The sequence below is a fragment of the Otolemur garnettii genome, unplaced genomic scaffold (assembly GCF_000181295.1).
Source record: "Otolemur garnettii isolate 467f Iridium unplaced genomic scaffold, OtoGar3 scaffold00082, whole genome shotgun sequence".
Lineage (NCBI taxonomy): Eukaryota > Metazoa > Chordata > Mammalia > Primates > Galagidae > Otolemur > Otolemur garnettii.
In genome coordinates, this window is record NW_003852477.1 from 6229348 (window position 1) to 6240910 (window position 11563).

The 11563-nt window shown below is 43.4% G+C and overlaps 1 protein-coding gene across 2 annotated transcripts in view; it reads left to right on the plus strand.

The window, feature by feature from the left end:
* Nucleotides 1-11563, plus strand: part of EXOSC7 (exosome component 7) — a 34930-nt gene that overhangs the window by 740 nt on the left and 22627 nt on the right. The window lies entirely within an intron of this gene.

Consider the following 11563-nt stretch of genomic DNA (forward strand, 5'->3'; position numbering starts at 1 on the left):
AAAAAAAAAAAAAAAAAGAAAATATAAATCGACTTACAAATAAAAAGGGAAGGGTGTTTAAAAAGCAGGTAAGGTCTTCTGTGCGCAGTCTTCAGTCCCCGATTTGACCACTCTGGACGAGAGTGGACTGTTGGACCTGGTGACGAACTATCCCGTATCCCTCTCTGGCTTTGTCTCTACTTGTTAACTCAAGGTACCGTCTTCCTGTCAGAGTTCTGGCAGCATCCCCTCCCTCTTTACTTCATGCCTGTCCTCTGCCTGGACCAACTGCAGTGAGTGGTTCGGTGATGTGATGTAGCCAATAAGGCGGCCAGCTATCATAAAAGTTCCACAATGCGTTAAGGCCATGTTCATTGTTAAATTATGCCTTGCCTTTGTCTTCTGTGCTTATGGTGGAGGAGGAAACGTCAGTATTTAGCCAACAAGTTAAATTTGGATAATAAAGTCAGAATTTACAGCCACATTTTAGTTATAAATCAAGATCAGGAATAATGATATAATATGTGTAATTCTGGGTAACATGTCATTTGTATTTGGGTGGTATAAAAATGCTTAAAACCAATTAGATTTGTATTTTCCTGTCTTGTTTTGTGTCTCCTTTGTTTAAGTGATTTTTATCCTCAAAGGGTGCTTCTTGGGAAAGCATTAAGGATAAATTTTGGTCTCTCAATCAGAAAACCATTGCTTTTTTTTTTTGTTATCATAGCTATGAAATACTGATTCTTTCCCATTTTCTCTCACATTCTTTCTCTGAAAGTGGCACCAAGGGATGGGTGATAGGAAAACCAAGTGTGTCCTTTTTGTCTGTAACCTTTTCAGAGTAGAAATGTCTCTTAAACATCCATAGTTCCATGGCAACTAGCTGTTTAGCAGCAGAGACCCATCATGGTAATAAGTGCATCTTTATTACTTTATAATGTGTCAGTAAATCACTTAATATTTATTACACATCTGTTATCTGCTGAGTGCTGTGGGGAGAAAAAGAACATAAGCCTAAGATCTGGCCATTGAATTGCTTAGGATCTAGTTTGGGCAAAGTTAGTTTTATTTACCATTGTATACCCTACCCCTGGCATATATGTGGGAAGCAGTTAAGATGCTAAAACATAGTTGTGAAGTAAATAAATGAAAGACAGGGCAGAGTAAAGATGAATAAAAGAAAGATAAAGAAATATAAGATATATGCCAAGGAAATGGTATAGTTAGTGGGATTGAAAAGACTTAAAGAATACCAGGGATTCCTAATGTGCCAAAGGCTTCCCTAAGGAAGTGAAATTGCTCCACTATATCCATGTCTTGTGTTCTTCTTGTGTTTCTTCAGGACTCAGTATTCACTCAACAGAGAACTGAGTTAAACTCAGGATGGGAAGGAATCTGCTCTTATATAGCTCCCATGCTGAAACTCAGATACAGAAATTATAGATCTGTTTGTGTGTTTATATCTAAAATCGTACTGAGTGCTCTGAAGGAAAAACCAGGGATGCAGTTAGTCTCCCAGGTCAGAGGAAGCTTCCCTAAGGAAATGGCATTTTAACTGAGCTCTCAACATGACTAAGAATTAAGTAGACATGAATCTTCCAGAAGGAAGGGATGGTGAGTCTGCAGGTCCTTAAGTGGAGAAGGTGTGGAGCCACAGGGGTGGACTGGAGGTAGAGGTGGGAGAACAATTTTTAGAATTGGCCAGATGCCCTGTCCTAGGGGTCTTAAAGTCTCAATTACTCCCTCATGGTGGATCTAGGACTTATCTGTGGGAGATCTTTTAAGTCCTAACCAGTGACTAGCACTTGGTAGGTACTTAGTAACATTGAATGAGTAAGGAGGCTTTAAAGGGGCAATGACAATGTTTTCATTTTTTTCTTGTTGTTTTTAAGAGATGGGGTCTTGCTCTGTCATCCAGCTTAGAATGCATTGGTGCAGTCATAGCTCACTGAAGCCTCAAACTCCTGGGCTCAAGGGATCCTCCTGCCTCAGCCTCCAGAGCAGCTATGACTATAGGTGTGCACCAGTATGTGTGGCCAATTTTTTTTTTTTTTAAAGACAGAGTCCTGCTATGTTACCCACACTGGTCTCAAACTCCTAGCCTGAAATAAATCTCTCATCTCAGCCTCCCAAGATGCTGGGATTACAGGTGTGAGCCACCATGACTGGCTATTTACACTTTCTAAATTAAATCTTCCTCTCACTAGTACCATGGACGTACTTGCTGGTAAACACTCAGTTGTATATACATCACAGAACCGTGGAGAATAACTGACTTCAAATCAACCTCTTCATAAGGACTGTTAATACCTGTAACTAATATGCTGCATTTATAGAGGAGCAAAATAAAATATACACTGTTTGAATAAGGTCAAAATGCAAGTGAATGAACCTACTACGGAATCTCTGCTGATTCAGTTCTAAGTTTTTGCAAGCTTTTGTTTAGCTAGTTGGTCATAGCATGCCAGCAGTATATCCTAAGCATTGCCTACTCAGAGTCCTGTTCTTGCCTTTATAGTCCTAGTTATTTTGTATTTTACTTTTTGTCTTTGGTCCAGTAAGGTTAGTTTCAGCTTCTGATGTCCCTTTCCCTTCAGCTTTTGATTCCTTCACTATTTCAGGAAATATTTTGTCTTGGTTTGGTGATAATCAGAAATAGCTGAAATTAACCTGATGATGTTGTGTTGCTAGTAATGATAATTAACAAACTGGTTCCAAAAAAAAAAGTATGGATTAGAAGTCTCCAAATATTTCTCCAGAAATTCAAGGGCACTTGGATGTCAGGCTCTCCCTTACTCATTATGCTGCTTTTTTGAGCCTTTGCTTTATTCTTAAATCCCTGCAGTTTGGCTTTCTGATTCTTAGGCCAGAGGTAGAAAATATGTGGTTACTTCCCAGCTCATGGGGTTATAGTTCCTCTATGTCAGTTCCAAATTTAGGTTCTCAAGAGAAAAAAACTTTCTGGTTCAGCTTTGGTAGGGGAAAGGATGGACAGAATAATTGTGAAAATGGCCACTAGGAAATGTGGCATAGTTGGGAGAGGGCAGTTGGGGGGAAAGGAGTCTGGATCATTTTAGATCCTGGCAGAGAACAGAATCCAATGCAGATTGTTCAGGAGACTTTTATGATGTGACTCTATTTAGCAGTATGGACAGGTTTCAGAGAACCAACAAGCAATGTTGAGAAACCCATTACAGAGGTTCTACTGTGTTACCAGGTGCCAGTGATGCTTGGAACCATGGAGGCAGAGCTGCCCAGTGGATACTGTAGACTTGGATAGATTCAGGCACTGTCAATAATGTGGTCCTGGCTTAGTTGGGGCTTGGGGATACCCTCTGATCTTCTGGTATCTTCCATTGGCCAAACCCAACCTGAAGCCAGCAAAGAGAGTTATGATGATATAGTTTGGGTCAACCTAGCACACAGATTAGGGCAGGGAAGGGCAGAGAATGGGTCCATGGTGGGGGGGGGCAGGTTAAATGGAAAGGTTGATAAGGAGGCTGAGGCAGGTGGATTGCTTGGTGCTCAGAAGTTCGAGACCAGCTGGAGCAAGAGTGAAAACACATCTCTAAAAAAAGTAGCCAGGTATTGTGGTGGATGCCTGTAGTCCCAGCTCCTTGGGAGGCTGAGGCAAGAGGATCACTTGAGCCCAACAGTTTGAGGTTGCTATGAGCCATGATGCCACAACACTACCAAGAGCAACAAAGTGAAAAAAAAAAAAAAGAAAGCAATGTTGATAAATCAGTATTTTGATATTTAATTTGGTATATTAAGTCCAGCCTTTAAAGCAGCAGTTCTCAGCCTGTGGGTCACAACCCACAGGAACTGTATTAAAGGGTTGCAGCATTAGGGAGGTTGAGAACTACTGCTTTAAAGGCTGCTTTAAAGAATGTCCCATTCTTGTTAGGTACATATTATGTCATAATTTATAGTTCATTGAATATTTTTTTTCAAGACAGAGTCTTACTCTGTCACCCAGGTTAGAATGCAGTGGCATCATCCTAGTTCACTGTAACCTCAGACTTTTGGGTTGAAGCAATTCTCCTACCTCAGCCTCCCAAGTAGCTGGGACTAAAGGCATGGACCACCATGCCCAGCCAGTTTTTTCTGTTCTTAGTAGAGACAATGTCTTGCTGTTTCTCAGGTTAGTCTCAAACTCCTGAGCTCGAGTGATCCTCCCATCTCAGCCTCTCTAAATGTTAGGGTTAGAGGTTAGAGCCACCACCCCAGTCTTGCATCTTTATAACAGTTCTGAAGGTAAGTATTATCTCTTCTTACAGATGAGGAACTGAGCTCAGACAGGTTAAGTCACTTGTTCAAGGTGATGCTGGGAGTGAGTGGTAGAGCTGGGGTTTAAATCCACATCTGGGCTTGGCGCCTGTGGCTCAAGTGGCTAAGGCGCCAGCCACATACACCTAAGGTGGCAGGTTAGAATCCAGCCCGGGCCCACCAAATAACAATGGCAGCTGCAACCAAAAATTAGCCAGGTGTGATGGGCGAAGTAGCTGGGAGGCTGAGGCAGGAGACTCACTTGAGCCCAGGAGTTGGAGGTTGCTGTGAGCTGTGATGCCATGGCACTTTACCCAGGGGGATAGCTTGAGGCTCTGTCTAAAAAAAAAAAAAAAAATCCACATCTGACTGACTGCACAGTTCATATTCAGCTCTCATGCCAACTTTCTGCTGCAGTGAAAGTCATCGTCTTCCACTCCCTAAATACGGACCCGAGGCAGAAGGAGGAGAGAATCCCTCTTTCCTTTACTTGTCTTCCTTTCTCCTTTCCACCTTTCCTTTAAAGCTTGTGGCAGCGATACAGAAAGTGGGAGAAGGCCCAATTGACATGCTCCTCCCCAGTTTTAGGCCTTAAATAGTATGTGACATATGCTGAGGCATTATCTTTTTTTGGCAGTATTTTTTTCCACTTTGATTATAAGTTCTTATTGTTTTTTTTTCCAGACAGGGTCTCACTTGGTCACCCTTATTAGAGTGCTGTGGCATCTTAGCTCACAGCAACCTCACATTCTTGGGTTCAAGTGATTCTCTTGCCTCAGCCTCCCAGGTAGCTGGAACTACAGGTGCTCGCCACAATACCTGGCTGTTTTTTAGAGACATGCTCCTGCTCACGTTGGTCTTGAACTTGTGAGCTTAGGTAATCCACCTGCCTCAGCCTCCCAAGTGCTGGGGTTATAGGTGTGAGCCCCTGCGCCAGGCTCTGATTATAAGTTTCTTTAGAACCTTATTTTGCCTTTGTATGTATAGTTTTTGTCTTTCTAGTATCCAGCTATTTTTATTCTTTGTTCATACTATTCAGGAACTTGGGGGAACATTTTAGAATTTCTAGAATCCAGGATTTAGCCTCTTTTCTGGCTTGCTTAGCTGACTAGGTGTATTTTCTTACACAAGAAGATGTTGGTAACTTCTTCTTAGCCCAGGAATCCTAAAGCCTTAAAGTATGTTTTACTCACCTGCAAAAACAGATTCTCAGACTTTACGTCAGCCTTCTGAATCTGATTCTCTAGGGTTTGGGCCTAGCAGTGGACACTTTTATAAAGTGTTGGGAGATTTTGAAGCAGCCACTAAATATTGGCTTGTGGGCCAGCTGCTAGCCTGAGAGAGGCAAAAACCTGTTGTAGGAATATCTGCTCCCTCCTCCCTGAGGCCACCTGGTCTCCTGCCTCTGTTTGAATGAGGCTTTGGAGTCAGACTGAACAGGCTTCCTTTCCCAGCTTCATGGTTTACAATAAGTGATTTTATCTGAATAGCTGAGCTTATTTCGCCCTGTGTAAAATGAGGACATATTCACCCGGAGGTGGAATGAGGTCGTAAGGAGTGATAAGATATGAGACGCTGAACACCAGGCATGTGGTCAACCCTAAACAAAGGTTGGCCCCCCGAGTTCAAGTTTATTTTCTCTATCAGAAGTGTGGCTTTGTTTTAAACTATCCATGCTATATCCCCACTCTTCTTAGTGACCCCTTTAAGGGTTTGTCTATGGCTGTTGATAGGTTAGGGATTCTCAAATTATCTTAAGAAAAAGGAGTATTTGTGACCAGAGCTAGAAAGTCCCATGACAAGTTTGGGGTACCACCTTTCATGGGCTCTGTCATGATCACCTCATGGTCTGTGTAGCTGTATCTTCATGTCTCCGGTGACACCCTTGCTTTTCTCTGCCAGAGTTTATCCTTTGTCTGAGGTCAGTTGCCATGTAGCTTCCCTCCTGCCTTGGTAAAATCTGCCTTGACTGTTGTGTGGCCTCTTCACTGCCCCCCACTGTACCCCACCCCACACCGTGTCTTTCGGCTCCTCTTTAACACTGGTGTTCCTCATTTTCTAGACCAGAGATCAGATTCCAATGAGAGAATCAGTTAGGCCTGCCTGCTATTTGGCTGGTCACTCTGTGGATCATACACGCCTACCCCTAGTCCTGGCTGTTGAAGTGAATGTGGCCTCTACAAAGCTGTAGGCACAATAAACTTTCCCCAGTTCAGTCTACTGGGTGCTGTGGCCATGACCTGGACATCAAGCTGCCCTTATAAATTCAGACATGGCCAAGGCAGTTGGTAATTCCCACCACAGTGGCTTTCCTCTTGGAGCCCTGTCAAAGCCATTTCATAGTATATCCTAGCTGTCGAAGGGAGTTGTCGCTGATGGTCTCCATTTTTTTTTTTTTTTTAATGGCTCTAGCTTTAGTCATAAACACGATCTAAGGGCACAGCATGGAAGATAGAGAACAGGGCCTGAGCCTGATTTTTAGCTCTGTGCCCTTTCTGTTTACAGAATCATGGTGCAGGGAGTGTGTGCCCAGGCACTGTGGAGTACAGGCTTTGTGGACTACATCCTTTCAAAGGAATGCTGGGTTACTCAACAGGCCTGCACAGTGAAACAAGGATCAACATCTAATTTTGGCTGCTGTGTCTTGCTTGGGCCTGGGCCTGCACAGCTGGACCAGATGTGGTCCCTTTCTGAAGGTTGGGGAGGTGTCGCTTTCTAGTAAGGTAAGCATTTCAGTTTTATTTCCCCCCAGGAAGCTCTGAGGTATTAGAAAAGCCAAAGCAAGGGAATAAGAGGTTAACATCCTCTCAGAGGACCACCTCAAATCTGGAATCCTCCCAGAAGTGTTGGATTAGTAGAGCCAACTTGCCCAGTGTAATAGAACTGGGCTGCCGGGGTCTGAGGGAAAGCAACTCTAGGCTGAGTTAAATGTCCTTCTACACTGTCACAAACGGGAGACGTGGCATCTTTATTTTCTCGTGTGTGACCTCTCTCCAGGGATGTTTTTGAGGACACAGTGAGCTAATTCAGGGGAATGAAACTGCTCTGGGGGGACTCTTGTGTGTTACACTGCAGCGGGCTCCCATTGATGGCTTATGATATTAGGTTTCTCCTATAACCTTGTAAGGTCAAGATTATTCCCACTTCCTACATTAAAATAACAGGCTCAGAGCTGTTGAGGAACTTGTTCAAGGTCACAGAGCTAGTATGTGATAGCAGAAGTTTAAGTTTAAGTTTGAAGATGACTCTTTCTACCATACCACAGCAGGCAGGGTTGTTAAGGGTAACAACTGTTTAAGTTGCCAAGAGCTATCCCAGCATGCAGAAGCCCTTGATCTAAAGGAGAACAGGGCTCCGCCCCATGCTGTTATCCATCAACTGTCAACATCTCTTAATATTTTAAAATGGAACTTATACTTTAGGAAGACACCCCTGTTAAAGGGTTTACACATGGATTCATTCCTTTGCTCCTGAGTCCTGCAGGTAAATTAAATTTCTTGTCAGACAAGTTTGGGCAATTTCCTAAGTCTTTTACAAAGAAAACTGAAGTTTTTTATTTTTTTTTATTTTTTGAGACAGAGCCTCAAGCTATCCCCCTGGGTAGAGTGCTGTGGCATTACAGCTCACAGCAACCTCCAACTCCTGGGCTCAAGTGAGTCTCTTGCCTCTGCCTCCCAAGTAGCTGGGACCACAGGCGCCCGCCACAACGCCTGGCTATTTTTTGGTTGCAGCCGTCATTGTTTGGTGGGTCCAGGCTGGGGATTCGAACCCGCCACCTTAGGTGTACGTGGCTGGCGCCTTAGCTGGTTGGGCTGTAGGCGCCGAGCCGAAAACTGAAGTTTTAAAAGAAAGTTTCCTTGGGTGCAAGTGATTTCTGGGCTTGTTAGTTTGGTTTTGGGGTTTATTTTTCTTCTTTTATGTGCTTTTTTCTATTAAAGAAAAATTATGCCCTGTGCATACTTGGAAAGGCAAGTTTATAGCTTTTTGCCTGAGCCTTCTGCAGGAGGTAGAGAGTGAATTAAAGGTTGGAAAGGCAAGATCTTGTCATGTGTAGTGACCAGATGTCAGGTTCCCTGGTTCTTGGTTCCCAGTACCAAAGAATGGTTACTGGTACTGAGTTGATGGAATAAGTGAGCAAGACAAATAGGTATAAGCAAGCTGAGTAGCAAGGATTTATTTAAGCACAGAATATACAAAGAATTGTACACTCTCAAAGTTGGTAGAGAACAGAGAGCGCCAAAAAAGGGATAGCAGTCCCCCCGGGTTAAGATCTGTCTTTTATGCTAATCCCTAATAATGTGTTAAGCTGGGGTAGAATGTTCATCGTTTTTCTTTGAGAGGCATGGAAATTCCATGGAATGGTGAATCCTCTCCTTTTTTATCCTTGTAAAGCAATTTCTGGAGGTTGCCACATTTGTAAACTATCATGGTGCTAGTGGGTGTGATTTTTACTATGCTAATAAGAGAAGGTCAGTTGAGGACACTGTCACCTGGCTTGTGCTCATGCTCCAAAGACCCTCTTTTGTGTTCTTGATCTTGTCTCTACTTTGTGGTTTCTCAACCTCTTTCTGGTTGGTCAGTCTTTAGAGACCCTTATCATAGACCAAACACTTGTTCAGTCTTTGGAAGTCTCCTTGACATTCCATCTCTTCTTTCTTGAGAAGACCCTCTCCCCCATCAGACAAAGCATCTCATAGTGCCATCTGCTCCTCTCCCTCCTTATCCCCACCTGACAATATGATGAGGTCTCATTTTCTGACACCCTTCCAGCCCAGCCCCATCCTAGAACAAATAAGGTTTCACTACAAAAAGTTAAGACTAGATTTGTCCAGAGTGAGTGGTATTTTAAAAGCAGTAGTGGGAAGCCCTGTGACCTGTGGCTTGCCTGCTTTCAGAGTTAGCATCATCTGTATCAGGACCACCTGGTGTAGCCAGCCAGTTCCTCTTTTGAAGGAGGCCGTGCCCACTCGTTTTTAAAGTGAATAAAACCTTTAGTGGGCTGTGTGGAACAGTGGTTAAGAGTTCTGGTTTGAAGTTCAAATGTTACTTACTGCCTGTGTACCTTGGGCCATACATTTGGCATCTTTTAACTTCAGTTTCCTCATTTGTAAAATGGAATGAATATTTCTATCTTTTTTTTTTTTTTTTGAGACAGAGCCTCAAGCTATCCCCCAGGTAGAGTGCCCTGGCATCACAGCTCACAGCAGCCTCCAACTCCTGGGCTCAAGTGAGTCTCCTGCCTCAGCCTGCCAAGTAGCTGGGACCACAGGTGCCAACCACAACGCCCGGCTATTTTTTTTTTTTTTTGGTTGCAGCTGTCATTGTTATCTGGCGAGCTGGCCTGGATTCGAACCCGCCACCTTAGGTGTATATGGCTGGTGCCTGAGCCACTTGAGCCACAGGCGCTGAGCTGAATATTTCTATCTTTTATTTGTTTATTTTTGAGACGGAGTTTCACTATGTTGCCCTTTGTAGAGTGCTGTGCCATCACAGCTCACAGCAACCTCAAACTCTTGGGCTTAGGCAATTCTCTTGCCTTAGCCTCCCAAGTAGCTGGGACTACAGGCGCCTGCCACAGTGCTTGACTATTTTTTGGTTGCAGCTGTCGTTGTTTGGTAGGCTGGGGCTGGATTCGAACCTGCCACCTCAGGTGTATGTAACTGGCGCCTTAGCTGCTTGAGCCACAGGCGACAAGCTGAACAGTGGGGTCTTTGATTGTATATTTTGAGGGATCATCAACTCCTTTGAGAATCTGATGAAACTAATGACTTTTTTCTTAGACCAACTGCTTTCAAAAAATATTTACAAAGATTGAGGAATTTGAGCCCACATATATAATTTCCTACATATATCGTGCTTTTTGTTTGTTTGTTTGTTTTTTTGAGACAGAGCCTCAAGCTGTTGCCCTGGGTAGAGTGCCATGGCACACAGCTCACAGCAACCTTCAACTCCTGGGTTTAAGCAATTCGCTTGCCTCAGCCTCCCAAGTAGCTGGGACTACAGGCACGGGCTACAATGCCCAGCTATTTTTTTTTGGTTGCTGCCATCATTGTTTGGGGGGGCCTTAGCTGGACTTGAACCTGCCAGTTCTGGTATATGTGGCAGGTGCTTTAGCCGCTTGAGCTACAGGCACGGAGCCAGTGCTTTTTATTTTTTAAAGCCAAATGTAAAAGTGTTTCACAGTATGCCATTCTACATTTAAGAAAGAAGAGGATACGAAAAATATTCATGTAGAGGAAATATAAGAAAGGTGAACCAGAAACTAAAGAGACAGGTTACCTACCTGGGGTGGGGGGGAAGGGGTAAGAAGAAGGGGCATGAAAATAGCACAGCTGCCAGGCGTGGTGAGTCATGCCTATAATCCCAGCACTCTGTGAGGCTGAGGCGAGTAGATCACTTGAGCTCAGTAGTTCCAGACCAGCCTGAGCAAGAGGGAGACCCTGTCTCTACTAAAAATAGAAAAACAGAGGGAGGCAAGAGAACATTCTGAGCCCAAGAACTTAAAGTCGCTGTGAGCTATAATGCAATGGGCACTATAGTCACCAGAGTGAGACTCTGTCAAAGAAAAAAGAAAGAGAGAAAGAGAGGAAGGGAGGAAAGGAGGGAGGAAGGAAGAAAAGAAGGAGGGAAATAGCATAGTACAGAGAAGGGGAGAGGGACAGTTCTGTCTTAGAACTTGCTTTTCTAAGAGTTTTATCTGTGAGAACCACAGTGACATTACACATACCCAGAAAGTATTAAATAAGTAATTAAAAGTAACCGGGATGGAGGTGGGAGACAAAACAGAATACAAACAGTTACAAATGAGCCTGTGTTACAGATTGAATAATACAACCAAAGTGAAGGGCAAGGGGAAGAAAAGAACTAACTTAAGTAACTGCAAAACAATTTGCCTGGGTACTGTAAGGCTAAAGACAAAAGAACTTAACCCAATACTGCATTGGTAAATTTGTTTCTCACAGGGGTTTGGGTTGGAAGTTCTGCAACTGTGTGTACTAAGACTGAACAGATAGGCGAGTACATTGTAGATAATGAGAGCCAGCTTTCTCCCTGGCTGAGAAAGAAGTTACAAATTAAGAAAAAGAGAAAGGTTTGAATGAACCCTGTGGTGTTTGGTTGGAACTAGGCTTTGAGTATGAACTCAATGGCTTTGTAATAGATACCTAGATAGATACATAATTAAATATAGATGGGGGGGCTAGGATACCTATATATTTTTTCTAGCTCAGTCTGCTTGGGAAGGTCTAGAAGTGGTGATACCCAAATAGCTCCTAACTTAGCAGCCAGATTCTGGTTTTTTTTTTTTTTTTTTTTT